The 27,704-nt window shown below is 38.8% G+C and overlaps 1 protein-coding gene across 3 annotated transcripts in view; it reads left to right on the top strand.

Annotated features, from left to right (window-relative positions):
• The window catches only part of sox5 (SRY-box transcription factor 5), a 173,784-nt gene that overhangs the window by 10,047 nt on the left and 136,033 nt on the right, over positions 1-27,704 (top strand). The window contains exons 3-5 of one of the 3 annotated variants that reach the window (XM_043236837.1): positions 9,532-9,592; positions 16,950-16,984; positions 17,088-17,158. The gene's annotated coding sequence lies outside the window, so the exon portion shown is untranslated. Of the gene's footprint in view, positions 1-9,528; positions 9,593-16,949; positions 16,985-17,087; positions 17,159-27,704 lie in introns of all 3 variants that reach the window. The other 2 variants (XM_043236836.1, XM_043236838.1) reach the window with 2 other exon arrangements.

Raw genomic sequence — 27,704 nt, 5'->3', positions numbered from 1 at the left:
CTCTTTGCTTGAGAAAGTGAATTTATTTCTGACATTGTGGTCATTGAACTCGGCCCTCTGTGAATTAAATTGCCCCAGTTGTGCTCCAGGGATCATCTCCGTGTTAAACGTGGTCTCGTCACCAACTGGGATGTTTATTATGTTGCATTGTGTCTAGTGTACAAACCAGTGATATTTGGTCATTTTGTGATCAGCCCATCACCGTGTATGATTATTCTATTTAGGTGAAAATGTACAAAAGGCTTTATAAGCGAAGTAAGAAATCCACTGACTGCAATGCTTCCACTTCATTCTATTCACTTCATATTCTCTGTCCGATTCGCAGCAAGCACATACAAGCAGAGGGAAAATGTCAATGCTTTTGAAAGGCAATATAGATTAATGACTAATAAAGTATTACAGAAGAAACGGCAATTGTTTATCAGTTATACAACAAAAGTTGCGAAACAGTTAAACCTATACAGCAGTTTTAACACGCATCTAACTTACAGTACATATACAGTTCTTTCAATATCACCATCAAACCGAAAAACCCCACATGCGTCGATCTCTAGCACAAGCAAGATATTGTTCTTGATGGATGTTGTTTGCTTAGGTGAGTGGGGCAGGTGTGTTATCTCTTCAGAAGTAGGGTTTGGATCAAACTGACATTCAGGGTGCAAACATGAGGCATCTAATCAGTCTTGCTCAGGTCAAACTGGGCTTCTAATTGACATGCCGCACACACGTGTGCGTGAAACGAGAATCCGAAACGGCTTACACTGACAGCTGTCAGTACGAAGTCGGATGCACAGTTGTTTGTTACCTTAGGATGCAGACGTATGTATCTGCAGCAGCTTTGCTTACCTACATCCCTACTCTTTCACTCGCTGCTCCCTCCCGTCTCTCTGCAATTGGATGCACTGGGATTTCTTTAGCAGTGAGAGACACTGAAGGAAGTTTGACATGCATTCCTTCAAAGTGAGACACTCTTTCCTTCGTGCGAGTTTGGGCCTGAGGGTCTGGTACCCTTGAGCCGGACTTTCAGACTACTTCTGTTTCTGTTCTTGTTCGTTTTCTCTTGTAGCCCACCAGGGCCGTCTGTTAATTTGTATTTGTTTCAATCCTATTTGGGGTGTCAGTATCTGGTCTGACAGGCCGTTTTCAATCAGGCAAATTGAGACTGAGTCAGACATTTACAGGCTGCTTTCTTCCCGTCATACGTGATTTATTTTACGAGTCTGACCTGACCCAGTGATCTTTTTTTATGCCCATGAGACGGAGACACTGAACAATCAGAATGTTTGATAGCACTCTTTTATACGCTTTATGAATATTTCATGTATTTTGGCCCTGCATGTGGATTTTGAAGCGAGACACAAAGAAAAACAGTGTGAAAAAGAGAACATCTCTTGTTCTCTCAGTGTGTGTGAGAGAGAAGGAGAACACATGCTCGATTCTGCAATTCCTCAGTGCTTGTTTAAAGTCACCTTTACTTTTTTCCCTCTTGTTTTACAGGATGTTATGTGGGCTCAGTGTTACACTATATGGCAGCTGAATATGACTGTGTACAAAATGCTTTTATATTTAATAGGATGTGCAGTAAGACCAGAATCTATAAGCATCTGTAATCAGCAAGTAATTTAATACAGTAACAATCTTTAAAACAATATCATTATTTTGCTTGAAATTCAATCCCATAAAGTGTTATGGTTAATATAGCCTACATGAAAAATTATAAGGACAGTTTCCTTTGCATGTTTGTTTGCCATCTGTTTTGCAGGTTCCGCTCTAGTGTTCTTGCTGTATGCGTCCCAGGTCAGTGAGCGTCTAATCGTGATGCATATTCTCTGGTACAGGGTCTTGTAAATGGGCGTGCGGCCAGCGTGTGTGCGATGAGTCCTGTGTGTCTGACCTGTGTGTTAATACGGGCGGCACTTAATGCAGTCCTGCCGTTTGCCTCCATTTCCACCTAATTTGATTTGGCCCTAAATGTCACTTCCATTGCATTGATTAAACCTCAGCGCTGCCACCGAGCCGGCCAGGGAAGGTTAAGGAGACAGGATGGAAGCTGTCACAGGGGTGCAGCTGACCCATCAATAGAGACACACGTGCATACAAACGCATATGACTAAACACTGACCCCAGCATGCTCTGGACAGAAGATTAACTCAGAGCAACTCATAACAGTGTTTTGGGTTATCTTATCTTATCTTATCTTATCTTATCTTATCTATCTATCTATCTATCTATCTATCTATCTATCTATCTATCTATCTATCTATCTATCTATCATATAGTCCAAATATGCATATAATATTTGTTTCTACTATGGTGGCCAGTAGGTTCACCCAGAAAGTTCTAACAAAATTAGATTGAACATTGCCTATGAACCATACAGAACCAACATTTAACACATTACCCTTCTATTAATTACATATTGATGACTCATTTATGAGAAATCAATTACTCATTAAGGGTAACCTCATTAAGGGTAACCAGTACTGTCATCCACATTAGCTTTTGAGGGTGTATGTGTGGTTGTGTGTGTGTTTGTGTGTGTATGTTGAGTTAGTGTTATTTATTAGCGAGAGGGGACTGCAGCCGGTATTATATTGCTGACAGATAAGGCTGGTGTGAGCACTTTGGCTGAGCACCCTTGTGTTGCTCTTGCTAACCTGTGTGGTGTAGTGACAGAATCGGAGCAGTCTGACTTAGACTCTTGTTTTCCTGGATCACTGAAATTTCTCCTCTAATTTATGATTTGCTGTAATCCAGCCGACGAGTTATAGGAGCAGCAGGCGTATCTGCCCTATATAAGGTGTGGAGTGTGTTTTCATGCTGCTCATGAGCGGTACCAGAGCTGTGGATGAAACACACACATACGTATGTACACACATTGTCTTGCGTATTATGCTTCTTGTATTCCTAGAACTCTTCTCTCCCACTGTTTAACTCTTCCTTTACACACAATTTTCCCTTCAGTGGTCCATACATCCATGTCCACCTGACAGTGGATGGTGTTCATTTCAGAGAAATTTGCACATGTCTGTAGTTTTATATGCAATGAGGTTTAAAGAGCCTCAATTTATTTTATTTTCAATTTTTTTTTTGGCGCATTTTTCATTACAAATTGTATTATCAGCATTTTTATCAGCACATATTTTAGGAGGTAGCGAATTCATATGAAAATCTGGTCAATTTATCTAGAACCAAATGATGAGTACAAATTCATACGAATTGGGGAACTCATAAAATACATGTGATCTACCAAAAGCCATACTAATTTGTACGAATTGCCATGGGATGGGGTTGGAAATGTAATTAATTTCATGAATTCACAAAATCAGTGTCACAGAATTAATGTCATCTGTTGACACTAGTGTACAATCTGAAATATCATACATTATCTTGTTTCTTGGTTTCAATTAAAAAGAATGAATACATGTTATACACACATACCACATTTGACTTTTAGACTTCACTATGTGAATTAACCAGATAGAAAAAACAGTAACGTATCCAAACATTGCTATTTCTCCAGTGAATGAGCTAGATGTTTAGCCACTTTGCACTCTTAACCTGTTAAACAATGATTAGTGATTAATGATGTTAATACAAGACTTGTATTAAAAACAATTTTCATAACACCACCCAATTGTATACGCAAAGAAAGAAGGCAGTACCTATTCTAGCTGTAGTATTGCTGCTAGCGCCATGTTCTGGAGACGCTGTGTTTTATTGTAAAAGAGAAACTACTCTCAGCTTCCAAAAGTGGACACTATTAGAAATCAGAGCTTAAGTTGTATTTACAACACCGTTCCAGGTGAGTTTAACCAAAATATTCGAGTGCGTTCAGTGCATTTTACGGAGGTCTATTTCTTGTACCTGGAGAATAGCCTATGCTGGATCTGCACAAAAAATATATAAAATCTGCTCATTTCAATGCAAAGCAATTTTTGGTGGCAAACAAAATAAGAGATTCGTGTAACTTAATAATGTTCAACAAAAGCATATAGTAGCCATAGGCTGGAAAGCTTTAAAAAAAAAAAATCCATGAAAGTAAGCCATCTGAATTTGCAGATACATGAACAACATTTGAGAGCTATACTATATACTAAAAGTAAGTCATATGTTGTATTTGACCTTTTTGGATGTTGACAGCCTCTGGATTTTGTTATATTGTAAAGAGCAGCATAAACATTTGTCTAAACATCTCCTTTTTTTAAAACAGAAGAAAAGGTTCTGAATAATGTGAGGGTAAGTAAATAATAACCTGACTTAGATTTTTGCTGAATAGTAACTTTAACTCTGTGGCCGGGCACGCAAACGCACACATACTTTGTTCTCACCATCATCTCCTCAGCATAAGGTCTCATTGTCACCATGATACTAATGTTACAAACAGCTAGTTCACAGGACAAAGACGGAGTTGTGCCTTTAACAGTGCGGACTTAAATATTTCATCCGCACTGCTTGGCTGTCGGAGCCAATTGCCTGCGCCACTAAAGAGGCAAAGTAACACAAGCTGACAGCAGCAGTCAGTGTAATGTGCTTTAGAAAGACGAGCAACAGCCTTTAACATAAACACTGTCTCCGGTGCAGTCAGAAGACCTCCACATTAGTGTTTCTTTGCCCCTGGAACATAAACACAAGATGTCTAACCTGCCTTGTGAGCAAACCCCAACACCCTTGGGATCGTAGTAACGCCCCCCCATCCCTCACCCAACAAATCAGTTTTAGTCCTATTCACTGCTTAATATTTTTGGTTCTGAGGCCTCTCCCTTGTGAGACCCTTGACAGTACATTGTGAACAGCTATGTAATATAATATATATAATTTTTTTTTTTTTTTTTTTTTATGTGACATTTTCACCTTTATATCAGGGCATTATTTTATGATTTATATAATATTTCTGATTATTTTGAATTTGTTGTTTACATTTTATATTTATATTTTTTTACATGTTTTAGTAATTATTTTATGTTCTTATTGGTTGTATTAGCATTTCTGTGAAGCTTTTTCTGTGAATTTTTTCTTTTTTTTTTTTTTTTTGCTTTTTTGCTTTAGTTAACAGTATCAATGCTGATGTGCATTTAAGGTGATTGATATTTGTCAGTCATCATTAGGAGATTTTATATGCAGCGGTCTAGATTAATCAATATTTTTGAACGAGTTAAGCAAGCGATTCAGTGAATTGACTCTCACAAGTTGCCACTTACTGTCGCAAGTATCTGAGTGGATCTTTTTCGTGAACGCAATCAAAAGATTCAAGTCATTGGGATAATTCCACACACACAAACGCCACACTCTACCAATGACGGTATCGTGTTGAGTTGATGGAAAAGAAAATGCTAAGAGTAAAAAGGATGAGATGAATAGAAGGAAAGTGAAAAATATAGGGGAGAGGAAAGAAAGAAAGAGAGGGAGAGAGAAAGAAAACGAGCAGATTTCTTCCCCTCCCATCCTCTTGTTTGGTTCTCAGTGTGTGTAAATGGCCAGGGGGAAAATTGAGGGGGTAGAAACGCTCCTCTCTTGTTAAACTGCTGGCAGATGACAGAAAAATTAGAGGCATTTTGCTCTTGACAGGTTGTTGTGTTTCTTTTCTGCTTCAAATGGTTTGTGTCAGTTTGTTTTCAGTCAAGCTGTCTCTCCCTCACAATGCACGCGGTGTACAGGTTTTTGTTCCATTGGGGAAAAGGATCTGATATATCTAATGCCTTTCAGTTTGAAAAGAACAGTGGAGAGAAACACACTCACTGCTGTGTCTGCTAATTACAGTGGCAGACTTTGATTACTTGTTTGAAAACACTTTTCAAACATGCGTAATGATAACAATTAGTTACCGCTACATTTTCTCAGCGTGCTCAGTATCTCTCTCTCTCTCTGTGTCTTGACAGCGTATCTTTCTTCCAGAGTTTGTGCGATGCAGAATGAACATTTGTCTGGATTCGGTCACATATGTCGACGTTAGCGCAGTCTGCTGTGTGAACGAGTGTATTTAATGGTACAGTTTGCTCAAAAATGAAAAGTCTGTCATCATTTACTCACACTTGCGTTGTCCCACGCCCATGCGACTGACTTTCTTCTGTTAAAACGCGAGGAGATGTTTTGTATCCTGTCGGTGCACCAAAAGGTTCATTCTAAAATCGTTTATTGTATGAAAAACAGCTTATGTAACTTATTTTCCAGAGATGAAAGAAAATGAGGGCAAATAAATGGTAACAGAATTTTTTTTTACATTTTTTTTTTTTGGGCGAACTGTCCCTGACAGGAGTGAGATGATGAAGTCTAAAAACTGAGATAATGTTGTCTTTTTCCTTTTGGTTTCTGACCCGTTCCTGTTGAATAATAAAGTGAGGTGATACGGAATGAATGACTTTTTTATCATAATACAGAGGAAACTGTACATCCTGATTGTGTTTTCTATAAGTGAGTCAGGGATTTAGTCCCGGAGCCTCTCTCTCAAACCGTGAAATCTGACAGACACGATGGAAAGCTAACTTTGTGTGACAGGAAACTTTCCATTTGTGCCGGATAGGCCGCCTTCTTGATTTGATTATTTCTGCCTGGCTTGTGCATTCCCTCACTCATCCGGGGATGGGGCCTGACATGAGGCAGGAGGTCTTTATTTGATTACTTGAGCTTTGTATGTTTTTCTGCTGAGTGGGTGGGATTTAAAGAGGTGTAGTGGCCTATTCCTGAGAAGGGAAACATCTTAGATTTTTGCGTTGTGTATTTATGCATCCCTTTTAATATCGACGACATTTACATTTGCTGTCTTACACTTATACCTTATTTTTTATTCTATTTATACATCCAGGTTTTGTTGTTTAGGCCAATTCCTGCCCTGTTTGCTCAAACACATTGGATTGCAGAAGTAAAATGACTCGTGAACATTGTTTCATGTTGACTATTACAGTATGTTAATACACAGTGAGCAAACACATTAGTATGGATTTTTAATTATTATTACTTCTGTTCAGAATGGATGCATTAAGCTGACCAGATAGTGACAAACATTAAGATTTCAAATACATTTTTATTAATCAAGAATCACCTTTTCCACAAAAATATAAAGCGGCACAACCTTTTCAACATTAATAATAATAATAATAATAATATAAAATTGTAAGCACCAAATCAACATATTAGAATGATTTCTGAAGGATCGTGTGACATTGAAGACTTTATGACTGATTAATAATTCAGCTTTTCCATCACTGGAATAAATCTAAAATCTAAAATGGTTTTATATTACAATATTTGTTTTTACCTAAATATATGCAGCCTTGGTGAGCATAAGATCAAAAAACATATAACATTTTTCAATCCGGAAAAACACTGTTTAAGCAAATCCTGATTCCGGCATGCCTGCATTTTTGCCTGTTACTCTGATTCTGCTCTGCATATAAGACTTCTTTTATCAGCATTGTGTTGCATTGTGCACATTTTGCCCTGCAGAAGAAAAAAAAAACAACAACTGCTAATTTCTAAATCTTATAATGCCGTTTTCTTTATTAGCACTTGCTTATAAGCTGATTTTTGATAATGTTTGAGATTGTAAACAAACTTAAGCCATGTTTTGGAGCTGGCGTGTGCTAACGTGCACAAATTTAGTCTTTGCATTCTTTCGCTCTTGCCGTAATTGATTTAGAGATGGACTTTCCCCCTTTTGAAACGCCGGAGCTTTGTGTAACACTTCAGAACGATGAGAATGCGGGTACTGAATCGGCTGCGCCGCTGAACTCAGGAGACTCACGCTTGTTCTTGTAATGTCACAAACAGACACGTTTAGCCTGTGACAGTCGAGATAAGCTGCTGGCATTTGAAAAATGGCCCTCTAACCTGAGGAACCGATCTCACAGGGGCCTATACACTCACTTTTCCTCCCTGAGATTTTTCACACTGTCTTCAGACACGTACTGGAGAAAATAGCCCAGATGTGCCAGAACCGCCACCACATTAACAGTGCAACACCGCGCAAGCTGTGAGTCACAGCCTCTCATACACACACACACACACACACACGTCTAAAAGCAGTGTGTCAATAGCAGCAACTGTCATCCGACTTCCCATTTTGTGGGTCAGTGTTGTTGTTGTCGTCCTCCCAATGTCAATGAAGACAAAGAGGCTAAACCGACGCCAGCTGTTCCTAATACCACTGTGCACGTTCTCTCTCTCACACACTCCTCTACATGTGTTACACCTGGATTAGCTTTCTGTTCCCCAGGATCAAATGCACACCATCTATCCCTTTACGTGATTATTTTCTCTTTCTTTCCCTCGCTCTCTCTCTTTCATTATCTAATATGGAGCGTAATCCTCTTGTGGAATTAATCTGCTTTAACGAGTGTTTGTTACCATGCTGAGATGGAATTAAAATGAGTCTTAGGGAGAGGAGGGGTCGGTGGGATTCGGCACCGCTGAAATGTTTGTTCTTGTCCAACCTGCCTTATTCTCCAGCTGTAAACACGAGAGACACCTGCACACAGCCTAGATCAAATAAAGCAGAGGTTGAGATTCAACGCGGAGAGAGCTCGGGGAGTTTTGGGCCGGTGTGACTTAGAGGTCGAGTACAGTGACTGAGAGGTCGTAGGTTCGAGCATCACCATTGTTTCCTCGATCAAGAGGTTGCTCCATTGGGAACAGGCCTACACAGAATTTGCCGAAAAAGATGCAGATTTTGGAGAGCCTTTGATTCATTAAGCTGTATGGATTAAATGATTTTACAATGTTTAAATCAATTAAATATATATTTTTTAAATCGGCAGAGAAATTCCAAAATATTTTATAAAGTTTTAAAATAAAATTTCTGCTGTAATGTAATTTGTTCCTGTGATGAATTTCTAACTGAATCTCTTTGAGTAGCCATTACTTACAGTCTTCAATGTCACATAATCCTTCATAAATCATTCTTTATAATGATTAGGTGCTCAAGAAACATTTCATATTACTGTCTGTTGAAAAGAGTTGTGCTGCTTAATATTTTTGTGCAAACTGAGACGTTTATTCAGGATTCTTTGAAATGTCTTTACGGTCGCTTTTTATCAGTTCGATGCAACCTTGCTGAATAAAAGTATTGATTTAAAAAAAAAAAAAAGTTCTGATCCCAAACGTTAGTACACTATATTTGATTTAGTCTAACAATTGTATCAAACTGGAAATAATAAAGAACTTAAAAATTAGGATTAAGATTTTTCACTAGCCTACTGCTTACAAAAGTAGTGATCAAAGTGATCATTCCTCGTACTTGTTCAATGTGCATTGTGAGTAGATTTAAATCGGTCTAAGTAGCATTTTGGACTTTTGAGGGCCGCGCACGGTTAAAAGAAAAGAAATCCATAAACCAGACCAAAGAAGTGTATGAAAACCTTGCTTTCATTCTCTCAAGCATTCTCCTCCACATAGCGAGTCAGTTACCTGAATCTATTGACGTCACCGTCTTTCAAAAAAAGGGAATATTCACCTCAAAAGGTTTTGATTTCAGCCACAAAGAGGAGGCGCTGGTATTGATCAGAGTCGCTGTCTGTCTGTTCTTTTCTCTAGCAGGGACCGAAGAGACGCAGCCTCTATAGAGGGACTCAGACAGGGTGGGAGGAGATCCCAGCAGGTAAAAGGACCCACCGCAGGTCATGACCACAAACAGCATATCAGCTGGCTATTTCTGAACAGGCCATTGTGCCTGATTTCTGTCCACACATACACACATACACACACACGAGTCGTTTACACAGAGCTGTACTGTAGGTCCTGCTTAATGCTGTTTAAGGCCAATTGGGAATTTACCCCGGTTTATGTGAGCGTTGTATTTAGGGTTAGGGGATGGATTATTTTTATTTAACTATATTTTTATGACCTGACCCTGGATAAAGGTCACTTCAGCACACAGACCTAATTTTTCCTGCGTGCGTGTTTGCGAATATGGAGCAGAGATGTACTTTCACCCTCTGGTTTTTTAAGGTCAGGAATGTTTTAATTTTTTATGTCTATTCCAATTATATTTAGCTTTTTTTATTCCTAGGAGAGAGTCATTTGGAAGCTTTTATCTCATTATGACATCAATAACAACATCTGCTACTTAAATTCAGCACAATAAGCGGCATTGTAAAGCTTCCTGAAGAACTCCGAACACCACATTCCAGCCATGTTTATGTTTGCCATCGTTGTTTTTCACGAGTTTCTGATCTTCTCATTCCTTTTACAGACCTTTGTTTGACTCTGTGTGTTGTGGGGTTTACATCTCTTGGCTTAGCTTATACTGTGGGGATATAACTGTTCTCAGAACAGAGCTAAACCTGACAAAGCCTCCCTTTTGGGATGTCCTGATAAGTAAAATTGATTGCATTTTCATATTTATGCTTAAACACTCTTTACACTCTCTTAACTATTTTATATAATGTCCTAACCAAAGTGTTGTGATAAAGAAAATTGCAAGCAAGGTTTTATTCTTTGCATCATTTTATTTTGATGCATTTAATTTGATTTAGCATTGAGGCCTGTAAAGGGACAATTATCGCTTGCGAATATCACCGACGTTTAACGCCTCGTGACTAAACAAACAGCAAGCACGCCTTTTGGCGAGTGTCAGAAGCATAAAAAGTTGCACAGCGCCACTTTGTGTACCGGGGTATTTCTGTTTTTCATTACGTGCCGTTGGCTCATCGTGAGTGAAAATCACTTGGATATGAACAGCGGAAAAAAACTCTGACGATATTCGCTCGCAATGATCGTTGCGGAGGAGCCTTTAAGGAACACAGTTATTTTGAAAACTGATCATTAGAAATCAGAAAACAGCAAATCGGCACATTAATTATTTCTAAACAATCACGTGACACTGAAAAGTGGAGCAATGGCTTCTGAAAATGCGTATTTTAATATTTTCTTTAATGCATATTCTTAATATTTTAAGTGAAACCTTGATGATACTTCAAAGACTTTCCTTTAAATAAGATCTAACGACTCCAAAATTTCAATGATAATGTATAACAAGTCTATGGTATATCCTCTTTGAAACTGCTAGGTAAACTTGTGTAAGTCAGTGAGTGTTTGAAAGAAAAGTGTTTGGGGGGAGGGGTGGAATAAAATGTCATGCTTCAGCATCCTGACTGCAATTCATAATGTTAAACGGCTGTCAGCTCACGGAAAGTCCTAAACATCAGCGCCGAACATCATGCGCCATCACACAGACAGGAGAGAGGGAAAACGAGAGAATGGGAAGAACATAATGTTTTAGTTACACAAAAGGAGGAGGAATGGAGATGGTGAGGAGATAAAGGAACGGAGAAAGGAAGGAGAAGTAGAGGTGAGAAGGAGGCCAGCGTGAAAAAATGAAGTCAGAAGAAAGGAGAAATAACAGAGGAGGAGATGAGAGTGATAGAAAGAAAGAATATATAAGAGGAGAAACTTACAGCAGACAGAGGAAGTGAAATATGTGTGCGGATAAAGATCTTGACAGAAAGATGAATGCATACAGAAGGACGTTCGTGGCTTTGGTTTAATTGAGCTTGTCAAACAGACACTATTTTTAAGTGTTGGAGTTCTTTTACCCTGTCACTGAGCCTCATGGCATTTGTAATGACAGCTCACAGCCATGTGTGGACAAGTCATCCCATGCCAGTTGTGCTATTACTTGTTTGTCTCGTCTTCTAGCTTCTTGCCTCCTCCTCACCTCTACTTCTCTTTCTTTTCTCCAGAGCCTTATTTAAAATCTGCCAATTATCACCAAACGTACAATAAAAAGTATTCTCACATTTCATTGGAGGAAGAATCTACAGACCAGCCTATATAAATTCTTAGGGGTGGACTGTTTTAATTTAAACCAGTAATCAACCACCCAGGATACCACAGAAACTAGATAGCAACACAATGAGGTTTGCATGGTTAATTCTAGATTACAAGAAATTGTAATCTTGGGTGGTTTGTGTCTTTCCTGGCCTGCTGGTTATTACTTACATCACTGACGCTATAGAGCTGTTTACCAGGGTCAAGTTGCAAATGATTGGAGCACAAATACAGCAATAGGAAGTCAACAAGTGTGTGGCAAGTGTTTTGTAAGATTTTTTTGTTGTTCCTGCGGTACTTTAGGGAATAGTTCACCCAAAGATGAACATTTTGTCATCATTTGCTCACCCTCTCGTCGTTCCTAACCTGTTAAAGTTTCTTCTTTATGTTGGACACAAAAGAAGATATAATTAAAATTTTTCAAGAACAAAACAGGTCCCTGTTGACTTCCACAGCAGAGAAAGTATGTGGAGACCATGAACTGTTTGATTGCAAGCATTTCTCAAAACATCTTCTTTTATGTTCAACATGAGAAAGAAACTCATACAGGTTTGAAAGGACATGATGGAATTTTCAGTTTTGGGTGTTAGAAAATATAATTGTGTAATGCAATTTTTTAATTTTTTTAATTTTTTCCGTAAATTAAATAATTAATAGTTTATACTTAACCACAGTTTTAACTTACAATTAACCAATTATCAGGCTTTTACTGTGCCATTTTTGGTATCCACTATACAGTTGTTGTGCTATTTCTGTATACTCTTATAGACAATGATTCGTATGGCAACATTAGTGACCAGTGGATACATTCTGCATCTCTGTGTAGAAAATGTATCTTTGATTGAGCTAATAAGTGGTTTTACCCACCAGTTACCAAGGCAGCAGGAATTAAACACCACCACACGACACATTAAACAGCAAGGTCGTCCCCAAACTGTCTGCTTGCATTGCTAGTTGGTTGTAAAACCAATATTGTTTAGTGAAAAACATCCTAATAATATTTATAGTTTAGCAAACTTTAGTTGCCTGCACACTTAAAGAGTGTCAGTTTAAGTGTGAAGATGCGTCATTGATAATCAACCGCTGCTGTGTTCAAAATAGGCAGGTTGACTAACACCCCTCGCCTCCCATAGCCAAGACTAAACATCATCACCATGCAGGAAGGAACAGCCTGTTGCTAAATTACATGATCCATCGTTTACATCCCAGCAGATAAATATTTACCCCTGTGCTGTTGCCCGCCTTGTGATTAGCCACCTCCCCTCACACAGTACCAGGACCACCTCTGTGAACAATGGCTCTTTCATAGGCACCGTGTCATTCCTTCTTCCCCTCCTATATGAACTCTGGGGAGTGGGACAGGAAGTCGCTTTCTCGGCCTCAGACCGGTTAAGGGATTCTAGAGGAAGGGGGGTGGAGGTGCTCAGGTAATTGAACCCTGAAGGTCTGGGCCACTCCGGCCATTGTGTGTTTTTTAGTATGCATACCTCAATCTTGGTTGATTTCATTGCTTAGATCAGCATAACCCACTTTACTCCTCTAATGTGACCCCTTTTTTCCAGAATGAAACAGGATATTCAAAGATAATAAAGTTAAAAGTAGGCGTACCATACCAGAATTGTATGCATATGTCTGGTCATAATTCTTCTTCAGTTTTGGTTTTAGAACAATTTTGAGAAAAAAAGATTATTGGAAGTTAGAAAATAAGCAAATAGTATTAAGAAGGATTTTGTATTTTGACCCCTGATTTGTTATGCTTATATTTATATATTTTAACTATTTTATCAGGACGGTACATTTTGACAAGGTCAATATTGATTTCATATTGCCTTTAAACCTGAAGACCCAGAACAGGTTTAAGCCAGCAAAGGGACAGATGTCGCCAAATCCACCCATCTTGATTCCAACGAGTTTCATTACCAGATGTTTCAGGGCTATTATTGCATTAGAGCTGAAATGAATAGGCAGATGTGTGTGTGCATTATTAGCAGAGCTGAATTGTGCTGGTCTTATGATCGCAGTGATTATAGAGAGTCGAAGCGAAGCACAACCGCAGGCTGGCGGCTGGTAATCCTCTTCTTTCCCTAAATAAGCCCCCCTGTCATCCGCTATGTCTGATACAAATGCTTTTACAATCCCCCATTCTACCCTTTAATTCTCTCTCTCTCTCTCAATCTCAGTATGATGTTAGCCGGGCACTTTATCATAGCCATTGTGTTTATCTGATCCTATTAAACACTAGAGGAACAGAGGAGCTGCGCTTTCTGCCCGTCTCGTCCCTGATCTCTGTCTGAGTGAGACAATAATGGCATTGTGATGTCCCGAAAGATTCTGCCCTGCCAAACAGATCTGTTTATTTGCGTAGCAGCGTGTGCGCGCACATTACCGTTTTCACTGACATAGAGATCTCTGTGACACCAAGGTAAAAATGGGACAGACAGCTTCCAGGTGTTTCTGCTGATGAACAGGTGTACGTGCATGTGCGTGCGCCTGTGTGTTTTTATATTCAATCTCGCTGTCAAACGGGCGCACACACACACACACACGCATACGTGTTCATCCGGCATATCCCTGGCTGCCTCAGTCATCAAATTCATCATTATTTAAAAAGCAAAACCACTAAATGCCCCTCTAAACCCTTAATCACAACGCGGCTGCTAATTCAATAATACCCCCGTAGCTGTCTGGTGATGCCTGCATTGTTTTGGCTCTGCCCAGGTGATGGTGGCTTCATTCAGGGAGCCTGGCATTGTCTCAGGGGCACAGTGCCCTGTTACGGGTGCCCATTGTGCATCTATTGTGCGCCTATTGTGGCAACCCTGAGAGAGCTAGAGGAAAACAAAGGCACCAGCGCTGCAGAGTGCCCGTGCTGATTTCGCATGCACCTGGCATCGCCACAGACGCGGGACATTATTAATTGCTAATACATATTTATGTGGCACAAATTTGCCATTTGTTTATGCATAAAATTATCAATAGACACAGGGCGCTTAGCCAGAGAAAATGGTGACCTTTTTAAACAGGAGTGAATGGAGCCCCGTTTGCCGGTTAAGACTTTGTGCACTTTGTTTAGTGTATGTTCGCTTTGTGTGAATCGTGAGTGTGCGTAATAGAGAGCATCTTGTGTGCACATGCTTGATGTTGCTTGTCTGTCTCAGTGAAGTTTATGTGACAGTGAGATAAAGGCAGGGAGGCTGCGAAGGAGTGTAGTGTGACTAGCAGACACTTGGTACCACGGTATTGCTGTGGATTTTTGGATGTACGCCACGGTAAATTCTTTGTAGAGAGCAATGAAAATACCTTGAAATATTAAAAAAGCGTTATGGCTAGTTGACATCTCAAAATATTAATTATTATGCAAGCTGTTTGTATGACCTTGTATTCGTTTGGAGGCGATTGAGTAGTTTTATATTTAAAAATAATCACAGGTTCATTTAATAATTATTTATTTTTAAAATAAAAACTGTAAAATGGAAAAGAGTGAATAGTCGCATGAAAAAAAAACACAGATTCTTTCCTTAATTGATTTAGAATTTAAAATCTTGATGTTGGTAAAAAACAAAGTTTATAGACATCTCAAATCAAATCTTGTAAAATTTCACAAGCAAAAAGGTCCACTGTCTGTTGTCAGTAGTGTAGTGAAGCACAGTTCACAGGGACCAACTTGAACGCATTAGTCCTGCAATATCTGTGTGAGGAAACCTCGGCCCTTACAAAATTCCCAAATGCGTAGATTTCTATGCGCTGAAAGGATTTGACCCATGAAAATTTGAAAATGTTTGACCGTGTGAAAGTCGCCACCATAATGGTAGGGTGTTTTGGGTGGTTGTCAAGTCTGATCAAAAGTAATAGCACACCTGTCTTCAAAGAACAGTTTGAGGTATCATTTGTATCCGTGGTGTTTTTTATAAAAAAAAAAAAAAAAATCTTTGCTTCATATGGGCAGTCTTATTGGCGATGCTTGTCTTTTGCAAACACCAATAATTAATAAAAATGTTCAATCTGAATGACCCAAATTGTGTGTCTGGTGACAAGTGTTTGTGTGATTGTGATAGTTGAGAGGCTCATAAGCATTACCCAGCTTCACTTGACCCGATGGCAACACACACACACACACACACACACAACCCATACCTTCAACTCAATAAGGAATACATTAGTCCCATTTCAAGTGACTCTTCCCCTTTCTCAGCAAACACATTTACTTTCTATTAAAGCCTGATCTGCAGTGCCGGCAGCCAAGTAGCCGCCAGAGTTTATTACCATAAAGATTAGAACAGAGCTCTTAACACGCAGGTGAACACACGCACATGCACTCAAACCCCCCCCAAACAAACGTGTGCGCACATAAGCTCCCTTTTCCCACCTGTTGGAGGGGTCTCTGTGGATGTATTTCAATCTGTTTCTGGATAGCTGTTCAAAATTTAAAGAGAGGGTTCAGTGAAATTTTACAATTCTCTCATAATATCTTATGTATGATTTCTTTCTTGCATAGAACACAAAAGAAGATGCTTTTAAAGAAGGTTCAGACTGCTTTCTATACAAAAAGAGTGACTAGGGGACTAAATGCCATTAAATATTATAAAAGTGTTCCAAAATGCTATTGTCATATTTACAGCCTGGAATACACTACACGACTTTTAAAATCTGAAGGAGTTTTAAAAAAGTAGGCATCATTCACTAACCAACTTTGTAAATATATGATGCCCAGTTTTCCTTACCAGTCACTATTACGTGACCTAGGATCATACACTACCAGATTTTAAAGTTGTTCTGATTACAGCAAACTCAAGGTGCACCTTGTTGCTAGGAGACACATGAAAACAATATGTGTAGTAAAATCGGCTGAAAATATCTAACACGTGTGATTATCCTCAGAATGGACAGAATCAAAATCTAAAGCTAAAAAAGTCACCATACACTACCTGATTTTCTGTGGAATCTGTCAGCTCTAATCTGCAGACTGGCGCTGACTTTCCTCAGCTGACGTCAACTGATGTCAGAATTGTAAAATCAGGGCAAAAATCGTTTAGTGTATTCCAGGCTTAAAGTAGATAAATCGGTATGCAGAACAGAACGAATTAAAAACACCCAGTGTGGCATCTTTGGTTTCTATCCACTTTTACTCAATGGAAAAAAAGAGCAGCTTGGACATTCTTTAAAATGTTTCTTTTTGTTTTCCACAGAATAAAAAGTCGTACAGGTTTTGAAGAAAAAGAAGGTGAGTAAATTAATTTAGATTTTACTGTTTCTTTAAAAAGTCTTCTTCCTTTTTTTTTTTTTTTTTGTTCACCTCTCTCCTTTCCTCTGCCTCTCATCCCCAGGGTTCAGCTGCTCACCAATGGGTTTGTGGTCTGAAGACGAGCAGCACTCATCTCTTTCACATCCTTTGTAGGTCAGTTCCTATTTTTACTCGTTTTCTTCTCCCTTTTTTTTTTTTGTGCAAGGACACCCCATTGTTGTCGGCCAACACAAGCAAAGACTGTCGTATTGGTAAACAAATCAATTACATCTTCACAATGGCTGCGATGTGCTCATCAAAGACACATTATCGCTCTGTGCCGTATTGTTGTCATCATGACACCTCTAATCATGGTTATCATGGGCTAGTAGTTTCCATGGCTACACTATAACAGTCAGCCAATGAAGCGCCCCATCCCAGTCCAGCAGAACAGCCATTAGCCAATTGTAGCACCTTAAAAGAAAAAAGTGAGTGCCCAGTTCGGACCTTCACCTTCGGAAGAGAAACTCCAAAGGGCATGTACGGTGTATTTTACCACTAATGTTAATGTGAAAATAGTTTATACCAGTCAGGGTAAATGCTTTTTTTTGTTATTTTTTCTTAATTTTTATGTTCTATGAATTCAAATGGAATTTTCACTTTCAAAACCTCCCATAAATAAAGGAGCAAGCTGGTTGGCTTTTTTTTTTTTTTTTTTTTTTATTGAGAGGAGGTGGAGTGATGATACAGAGAGCAGGGTCGCAGTTATCAGAACAAACAGAGAGCAAGAGAAGCAGAAAGACAGAAAGAGAGACAGAGAGAGAGAGAGAGAGAGAGAGAGAGAGAGAGAGAGGGAGGACAGGGCCATAGGGAGGGGGCACGGGGCCAGCTGGAGGGCCAGGCTGTGTGCTTTGTGTGTTTGCAGCAACAATACAGGGCAGCTGAGAGTTGCCCCATGACCGTTTCTCTGAGGGCAGTCTGTACCCTGTCCACACGCACACAAATACACACACACACGGGTCACTGCAGAGCTACTCAGCTGCCGATGCAGTCAACTGGAAACAGCCACACTCCTAAAAAATCAGATTGTTTTTTTTTTTACTTTCCTGTCAAATACACTCAAGTGCATGCTTCGCAGACCTTCATATTAAATGACATATGGGTTTGCTGTTGACACTGTCCAGGAAAGATAGCCAAGCATGAGGCTCGGAGAGTGACAAGAATGTTTGTGTGTCTTTAAAGGGGCCATGTCATAAATTATATTATCATTTTATTATTTTACTTCCCTTATAATGTTTGGAAAAGTTGAAAAAGCACATAATTTTTGTTCTGGTTTTACATGACCATTTTCTATCGTTCACCCTCCTTCTGACCTTTAGAATTAAATGGGCCTATGTTTTGCTGTTATGCCGTTAATACTGTCTAAATAGCTGAATAATAGTGCTTTGGCAAACTGACTGGGTGCAGGTGTTAATTTATTTTATTTTTAGATTTTATGTGAAAAAAATATTGCATTATATATTATTATATTATAAATTAATGCAATTAACGCGGCACCTGTTTTTATTTTTCTTCAAATAGCTATGCTAATGTATTTTCCCCTACATTTAGTGCTCCAGCATAACGTTACAGAAATGTAAACATTGGCAGCCATATGCCTATATATAGCATTTCTGATCCAAGAATTTCATACAAGATGCTTTTGCAGCTCAGCCTCTTTAAAGTTAATAAATGCATTTCTTATATTATATTTAAGGAAGTCCATTTCTGCAAGTTAAAATATCTCCGCCTCGTCTCTCTTTAAAAGAACCCCCACCATCTCTTTGAACCTGTGTTGTTTAGGTGACTCGTTTGAACAATGTCCTGGCCGCACTGAAAGGTCACAAGCCTCTTCATAAAGGTTTATGTTCCTATGACTGTAGCTTCCTTTGTGCGGTACAAACAGTGAAATATTGTTGTACAAACGTGTTCAAACATTTGGTTCGCAAGCTGTGTGTGGGGCATGGACAAAAATGCTTGCGTGACCTCTGACCTGTTTTCCTCTCTCAGTACACATCTAAAGGAAGTTCCGCCTGTGGTTAGCCCACACAGACAGGAAATCATGTAGCGCAGGGGGAAGTTGTAGAGCTGTAAAGTTGTTTTAGATGTTATGACCTTTTTGACCTCCACTCATGATGCAAAGTCCTCCTTTCCTTTATTGGAAAACACGGCTAAAAGGATGTGTGTGTTTATGTGTAAAGCAACAGTCACTGTCTGAAGAACGAATAGGATGCGTCCGTTTTTGTATGAGTGTATCCCCTTAACTCTTAGACACCTGCATGCACTCCAAACACCGGGACTCCTCGGATTCCCTACAAGCCGATTGCTGCAGGGACACTTGTCTTCCTGTGTAAACAGATACAGGCACGATAGAGGACACGGCTGAGCCCATGTACAGCTCTGTGTTGGTGTGTGTACAACACAGGCCAGGCCTCTAGTACTCTCTAACAAAGCATCTATTTACTCTTCTGTAGTCACCAATGTAAATACACACAGAGAATTGGAAGCCTGTTTCGCTTGGCATTGTAAAAACCACATGAAGAACAGAGCTGGGAATTTTTGATAGACCTTGGAATTCTTAAAAAAAAGAAAATCAGTATATGCCCGATCATTACTTTTGTACTGTACTTATGTACGGTATGTGATTCAAAATACAGAATCAGTGGATGCTGATCACAAAAGTTGACATGTCTGTATTGCGGGATTTATGCAAAAGTTGTCCCACTCATTTTAGTGTCTGTCGTTATTCGATATCCTTCAGGGCGATGCCGTAAGAATCAATAGGGATCATTTAGTTATATGATATTATGTAGATATTAAGGTCATAATGATATCATGTGGTGGGTATTTTTGTTTATACAGTAGTTTAAAACTTTGGAAAAGAAATGAATGTTTTTATTCAGCAAAAAAATCACAATTGGCATAAATTGGCAGTGATGTTAAAAAAAATTCTATTTATAAAAAAATCCTGGAAAGAATGTATGTTTCTGTGATAATGATGAGAAATATTTCTGGAGTAGCAATTCAGCATATTAGAAGGATTTCTGAAGGATCATGAATAGCACTGAATACTGGAAGAATGGGTGCCGGTAAATCAGCTTTGCCATCACAGTAATAAGTTAAATTTTTAAATAGAAAACAGTTATTTTAATGTATTATAATATTTTAAAATATTACTATTTTTGCAGTGGGTTTTTTTTTTAAGTTGAAAGGCCAAGAGCCTTTCATTTCCATCCATTGTAATTCAAAAACCTGATCTATTGCAGGTTTTTTGGCTCTTTATTTCTCATTAATCTGCACTGCATCAGTGCTTTACACAGTTTTATTCCTAGCTCACTCTGAGTTTGGGTTTTGATTAAATAGAAATAATTGTGTGTTGAATTAATGTCACAGCATGTTGCCCCCTTTTAGATACTTTTAGAGAATAGTGGTCCCCTTTTCCCAAAAATATGAATTAATATTAAAATAAATATATTGATTCTCGCTTTGGGAATATTATAACTGCTGGAGTAAAATGTCATATTATTTTTTCTATATCAATTCTTCCACCTAAGCTTGTTTGTGAGAATGTTATATTGCATATGTGTGCACAGTAAATGTACAACAGAACATATGAGATGGCTTTTGGATTGACTTTTTCACGTCCATGTTGGTAGTTGCAAGTTATAAGCAAATCTTCTTTTCAGATACACAGCTTCCATTTTCTACCATGAATTACTGCATTAAGAATCATAAAGTAATAATGAACTGTTAAGTTAATGTTAATAAATATGCAGTTGTTTATTGTTAATTTGTTTGTTCATGATAAATGATTGAATTATTGTTATTATTATTACTTAATGAAATGATGTATGTCTATTTTTCATCCCCCGAAGCACCATTGAAGTCATGTGATCAACTAGTCAAGACAGAAATAATCAACTAGCCGGTGCAACCCCAGTCCTTCTCTCTGAGCATACTATTGAGTGAATCACATCATCTGTTATCGGGCGACAGATTGTCCTACACTTCTCTCCCAAATTCCCTCCTGAGCGTCTCTCTCAATATGCCCAGTGCCACCGTATTCCCTGCGTCTCCCTCCCAGTAGACCTGTCCCACTCCGGCTCTCTTCAGTACCTGAACTCCCTCACCCGAGCGGCCGTCGGGCTAATTGTGGCAAACGCGGTTGTGAATGTATACGCAGTCATTACTGCTCACAGTGTGTGAAAACAGCAGAGGCCACATAAAGACACGCTCATTATGAAAAATGAGGCTCTTGAGTGAATTACATCGATGCGTTTGTGTGTCTTGTAGGTTGCGGCGTCCCCTGCGAGGTGGCGCGATGAAGGGCGTGGGCAGGGACGGAGCTCCCTAATCAACACGGCAATCGCATTTCCATATAAACAACCAAAAGCTCGTCTACATACAATCCAATTCCATATGATGTGGGCTTGCCGTCAGGGCTTGTAATTGCTTCAGTTCGCCGAGTGTTAGAACAGGGCAGAAGAGGACGAGAGAGGCCTCTGGAGAAATGGAGGAATAGTCCAAGCGAGAGATTTTTCAATGACCTGAGCTCTCCAGCAATCTAGTATCCGAACACACTAAATCAATGCTCAGTCATACAGCGATAACAAGCCTCCTTTTATTTACACAGTAATGGTTATGAATAACGTAATAGCAACATTTAATGTGGCATGAGCATTATTAATGCTCATCAAATGTTTTGTGCGACGCTCAAAAAACCTTACAATAGAGTACAGTTTCATTACAGTTAAGATTAAGATTTTTTGTTTTTTTTTTAAAGAAGCTGCATTTATTTGATCAGAAACACCGTTAAAATGATAACATTGGGAAATGTTATTAGAGTAATTTATTCCTGTGAGGGCCATGAATTCTAGTAGCTATTACTCCAAACTCCACGTCTTAAGAAATCGTTTTAATATGCTGATTTGCTGATTAAGAAATATGTCTTAATATAAGTGTCTGGATTATTATTATTATTTTTTATTTTTTTGTATGAATGGACAGTAAAAAAGAACCACATTTTTATACTTACATACTTATACTATACATACTTTTTTATGCATTTTGTATTGAGTTTGAATCTCATAAGCGTCTTTTTTTAGAAGCGTAAAAACGTCCGTTCCCATTTATTGTGCACGCATGGAAAAGAGCAGAGTACACATTCCTCAGAATCCTCAGAAAGTCATTTAGGCTTGGAGTGGCACAGCAAAATATTTACTTTTGGGTGATCTGTCCCTTTAAGATCAGTCTCCAGGAACCAGCCTTATTCCAGAGATCGATTGGTCTTCACGTGCTTTCTACTGCATATCAGGCAGACCATGTGATCTCCTTCATCAATGCAAGGGTTTTAAATAATGAGAATCATACATAAACATCACCTGCTCTATTCATCTCAGGTGAGAGAAAACCTCTCTCTCTCTCTCTCACTCTCATTCTCTTGCCCCCGTTGGGATTCCTCTCTTCCTGTGGGTTAAAGTAATGTCTGGTCCTTTGGGTTTTCTTCTCCTTGAGATGAACAGAAGGAGAGGAGGAGAACAGGTAGTAGCATTATTCTCGGCTTTTTGCCGGTAATGCTGAACCCTGGCCAATTAGGTGGATTAAAACCAACAAAACACCTCCATTAGTGGGAGGTATTGTTACATGCTTGCTGATCATTTAAAGTAAACTCCTGAGTGCCTCCTGGAATTCTCCCCCGGAATCCGTTTCCCTTTCATCTTGCAGGTCTTGTGTTCTCAGCAACGCAACCAGAACTCTTGTTGGCGCCATGCATATTTCAGAAACGCAGATTATAGCAGTGCAATTAAATCTTTAATAGCTTCTAGTCAAGGCTTAAATAGTGAAAAGTTGGATTTGTATCTGTTTACACTGCAGAAAAAAACATAGGTTTCTGAAGCCATGGACTGTAGTTGACCCTCAGTCTAATAGGAAATGAGTTTGAGTTCATAGAGCCAAGCAAGAAATGGCATCTACTTTTTGTACATTTCTCGAGTGTTATATACTGAAGTTGAAACATTTGGGGTCAGTTTCTGAAACTGATAGAAAGAAGACTCTTATGCACACCAAGGCTGAATTCAAAATGTATTTTAATATATTTTAAACTGTAGTTCTTTCCTGTGATGATAAAGCTGGATTTTCAGGAGCCATGACCCAAATTTTTGAGAAATCTTTGTGGATATTGCTTTTGTTTTACATATCTCCTATTGAAAACGAATGCTTGGGAGGGGCTGATCTGAAATAGGTTTTAGTTTACATCACAATCCAATACATGATTTGCAGGTTTGTAGTACATGATGGGTTTAAAAACTGCTTTCCCGGTTTTAGTGCAGCAGTATATACATCGCCTCAAACCCAACAGTGCAGTACTTAAAAAAAAAAAAACCCACCATCTTCCTCTTGAACATATCATTGTTAATTACATGGGCGTTTTGCAACTAGAAGCGTTTGTTTTTAATTTAGTTGTTTTAGTTGTGTTGGTCGATGACTCTCTTCGCTTTCGCTTCCGAGCACTGAAACCGAACATATTGAGAGCTCTCATCAACAATTGAATAGCTGAAAAGGAATTAACCTCTAAGTAGTGCTCCGTACATTTGCAGAGTGTGTTCCCGTATCAAAGAGCATATTTAATAGAGCGCTGTGGCGTGGAGAGCTCCAGCGGAGTGTTAAATAGGCCGAGAGCTGGAAGTGAAGGGCAGAGGTGATATCCTCTCTAAAGGTCTCTAACAGCCAGAGCAAACCGTCCGCACACACTCTAGAGAGACGCGCAAACGTCCTGCATCCGCGGTTCCGATCGTCACATGCGAACACAATGGGTGCGGGAAGTTTGTTTGTGTCATACCCAGGAGACATAGGGTGAGAGATATGGAATGCATGTGCGTGTATACGCGAGTGTGTGCGTGTGCGCGTCCCTGGGGTTGGGGGGCCGTGCCGTGATGGTACAGATGGGACAACATATGACACGTGAGGGTGTGGGGACACTGAGGCTCTCTCCGTCCATCTGGACTCCCCTCTGATCCGCCCTGCCTCCCTCTGCCGTGTGTGTTTGTTTGTGTGTGTGTGTGTGTGTGTGTGTGTGTGTGTGTGTCTGTTTGTTTGTGTATCTGTGAGCGAGGGCTAGCCTTTTGCTCCTGCATAGCTGTTTGTTTTGTGCAACAAGAGCTAAAAAGTTAATTATTCTGTCACATTTAGCGGTTCTTGCTAAGGCTATATCACTTTTGTTCAAATATTTAAGTAGGAAAATTTGGTGCACCACAGCCGGGTTCCCATCCGAAGTTGAGAATTGAACTTGAAAATTGGAAAATCCCATAAAACATTTGCGAATAAGAACTGTTTCTATCTAACGATTCGAAGAGAACAAAATTGTCACTTCCCGATAAACTGGCACTATAAATAATTAAAAACACTGAATATCATTTTTATATTTATTATGCTAAACTAAATCGATGCAGCCATTGCATTCGGAGGTGGATGCCTGCTTTTTGAGAACGCAGTTATGTAAGACGGTCAGGTTTTGCGACACAATTATGCAGAAATACTTCGATGACAATCTTTGCTCAGGCATTTCACTACGAACAGAACAACATTTCAGATGCTGTGGAACATACCACCAGGTCATACCACCTAAAGGGAAATGTAGTGTGTCCATGACTCGAGTCTGATGTGATACTTCAAAATGTGCATTTAAACAGGGAGAGGAAAACATAGATACATACTGTTAAAGTCGAGTGGCTCAAGAAGTGTGCTATGACTTTCTCCTAGCTTTACAGTTTTGCCTGTATTTTACATCCCTTTATACACTGTACTTTAACTTAACTCCTATCCTACTAACTATTAATAAACAGCAATTTACAAGTTTATTGAGGCAAAAGTCATAGTTAATTGAGAATATGTTCCCTAATCTGAAGTGTTATCAAGTGACCACTTACATCACCTACAATAATTCACATTTTGTCCTAGAAACTACTTAGAATGGACATTTTAGGGATGTGCTATACTGTATATTTAATGTAGCTGCCTTTTTTTTACACATATCTAAAGTAAGGTTCAAAAGTTTGGGGTTAGTTATAAATATGTTTTTTTAAATTAATTAATAAATACTTTTATTCCGCAAGGATGCATTATATTGAGCGGAAGCTGCAGTAATAACTTGTAATAATATTGTTAGAAAAGTTAAAACCTTCTATTCATCAAAAAATCCTGGATAAAAGACGGCTTTAAGTAATAATATAATAATATAAATATTTATATATTAATTCAGTACAAATAATAATTGAACAGCAAAATTATATTATAATAATATCATTACTGTTTTTACTGTTTTTTTTTTATAAACAAGCTTGAAGCCTGGGTGAATAATCTATTTCTTTAAAGATAAAACTATTTATTTAATTTAATGTACTTAAAAAGCACATGACCATATTCTACACCCCTTAATTCCGATATGCAAACTTAACAAATATCTACTAACTATTAATTAGCAGTAAAAAAAAGTCATAATTAATTGTAAATGGTGAGAACTGGGCCTTAAAATAAAATGACTTTTTAATTAAGCATAACATAACTGTAAAATCATAGTTGTTATCTACTTTTATTTGATAGTCTTAAATAAATAAGCAGATTTGAACCTTTTGGTATGTATTTTTGCGTACAATGTTCTCAGAGATTAAACATCAAGTTTATGATGATTTAATTTGTTAATTAACTGGCCAGTCATTTCATATCAGTGACATCGCTGGGGCTGATGCATTCATGCATTCATAGGATGTTTATAGCGTACACACATTCTACCCTTCTTTCCCGTCAAATGCAATATCACAGCAGCCCGAAATTTATGTTAAGTGACATGCAATTTAGCTGAAAATACCGCCATCATCTGGGGTGGGAAGACATTCTGGATTTGACAGCATAGTTTTGACCCTTCTCTCGCTCCAACACGACCTATCCAATCCAGAAGCTGCAAACCTGTCATTTGAACATGTCTTCATCCCCCTCCTCCTCGTTCTAAAAACGTCATCAGTGTCACCCGCCTGCGCCGTCCTCCGCTCGCCTCCCTCCGGTGGCCCCCCTGTGCCCTAGTGCATTGTGGGTCATCGGCGGAGCTCAGCCCCGTTTGTCAGGTGCTGAGGAGGCTGTTTGAAATTCATGTTCGGTAGATTGTCAGACAAGAGGAGAGTGTGTGTCGGGGGGGAGGCGGCGGTTGAAGGGGGGGCTGTAGCTTCATTTCCATATCAAAGAGCCAGCCGCCGTGGTCTAATGGTAATTACACCGGCCAACAATTGGCGCTCGCTGGTCGGATCATAACAAAAAAAAAAAAAAATTAAGGGTGTGTGTGTGTGTTTGCGAGTGTGTGTGTGTGTTAGGATGGAATACAGGGGGGTGGAATTGGCCAGGGCATTCAGGTTATGTTAATACAGCTCATCTATTTAATTAGTGCTCAGACGCGGGCTTTGTTTACTTCTGACATGTCTTTTTTAAAAGTGCGTGTGTGAGAGAGAGACTGTATGGTAACGGAGGTTTTCGGGAATGATTTGGCCCATGTAAGATTGAGTGAGAATTGTACAAGCTATAATGAGCTCCACTGTGGATGGACCTTTTGATGGTCGTCCTGACTCCGCCCCCCTGCTCGGCCCCCACTGGATCTGCTCACTAGAGAACATACGCACACACACACACACAGAGGATAGGGAATGCATATTGTCCAGCAACCTGGCCAACAACGCAAGCTCCTGTGTGACGGTGTGCACTTTTGTGTGCATCACCAGCGAGGCCAGGAATGAAATGGGTGGATCTGGGTGAAGTAGGGTGGACTTCTGTTTTGTGTCTACGCTCTAATTTTATCAGAATATTGTGAGGTGTACTCCTTTCCTTTGCTTGTATGAAACAATAGCACTGTTCCAAGACCTAGAGAGCGGGTCACGATGGTAATCTAGTCTGACGGATTTTGTGGAGGGAAGTAAGAGCGCCCAAGAGTCCCTTTAATGGTTAAAATCAGGTTCTGCCCTATATATATATATATATATAATTATTATTATTTTTTATATTTTAAAGATTTACATGCACAGTTTACACTTTAAGCCACTAGAATGTTCTAAGACTGCTGTGATGTCTCTGATGCTGGAGGCAGAACTGTGGTTCCCATCAAGCATTGTAGCATAAATAAATATTGTAACTTAATATAATAAAGAAAAGATCTTTTCATTGTGGCATGAATACATATTGTACCTTAATATAAGAAAAGAATTGCTTCTCTTTGTTTGGTGACTATGAGTGCTAGAAAATGAGAAAAATAAAACTAAATGAGTTTCTAAATTGACAAATAAACAGGCATATTTGACAGTGTAATTTAATAATTTAAAATATTGTTAAATGTAGAAATAAATAAGACTTTGCCAAGTCATTTTCAAATGAAACATTGTTTTTTTTATTTCTATTTAAAATTTTGAAAATTTAAAAACAGCTTTTTAATATTTGCATTTTAATAATTAAAAAAATAAATAAACAAATGGGTCAAAGACAAAAAACGTCTAACCAAAAAATAGTTTGATACTGCTTAAAACAGTTTCTGTTTAAATTAATCTGAGCCAAAAATAAATATCACACATTTTTCCCTGATTTACTAAATTTACCCACTAAAATGTCATTCAGTGTAACTATCTTATTTACATGTATTTACAACAAAAAA

This window comes from Puntigrus tetrazona, chromosome 4, assembly GCF_018831695.1.
Source record: "Puntigrus tetrazona isolate hp1 chromosome 4, ASM1883169v1, whole genome shotgun sequence".
Taxonomy (NCBI): Eukaryota; Metazoa; Chordata; class Actinopteri; order Cypriniformes; family Cyprinidae; genus Puntigrus; species Puntigrus tetrazona.
This window is presented reverse-complemented; position numbering and strand designations above follow the sequence as displayed.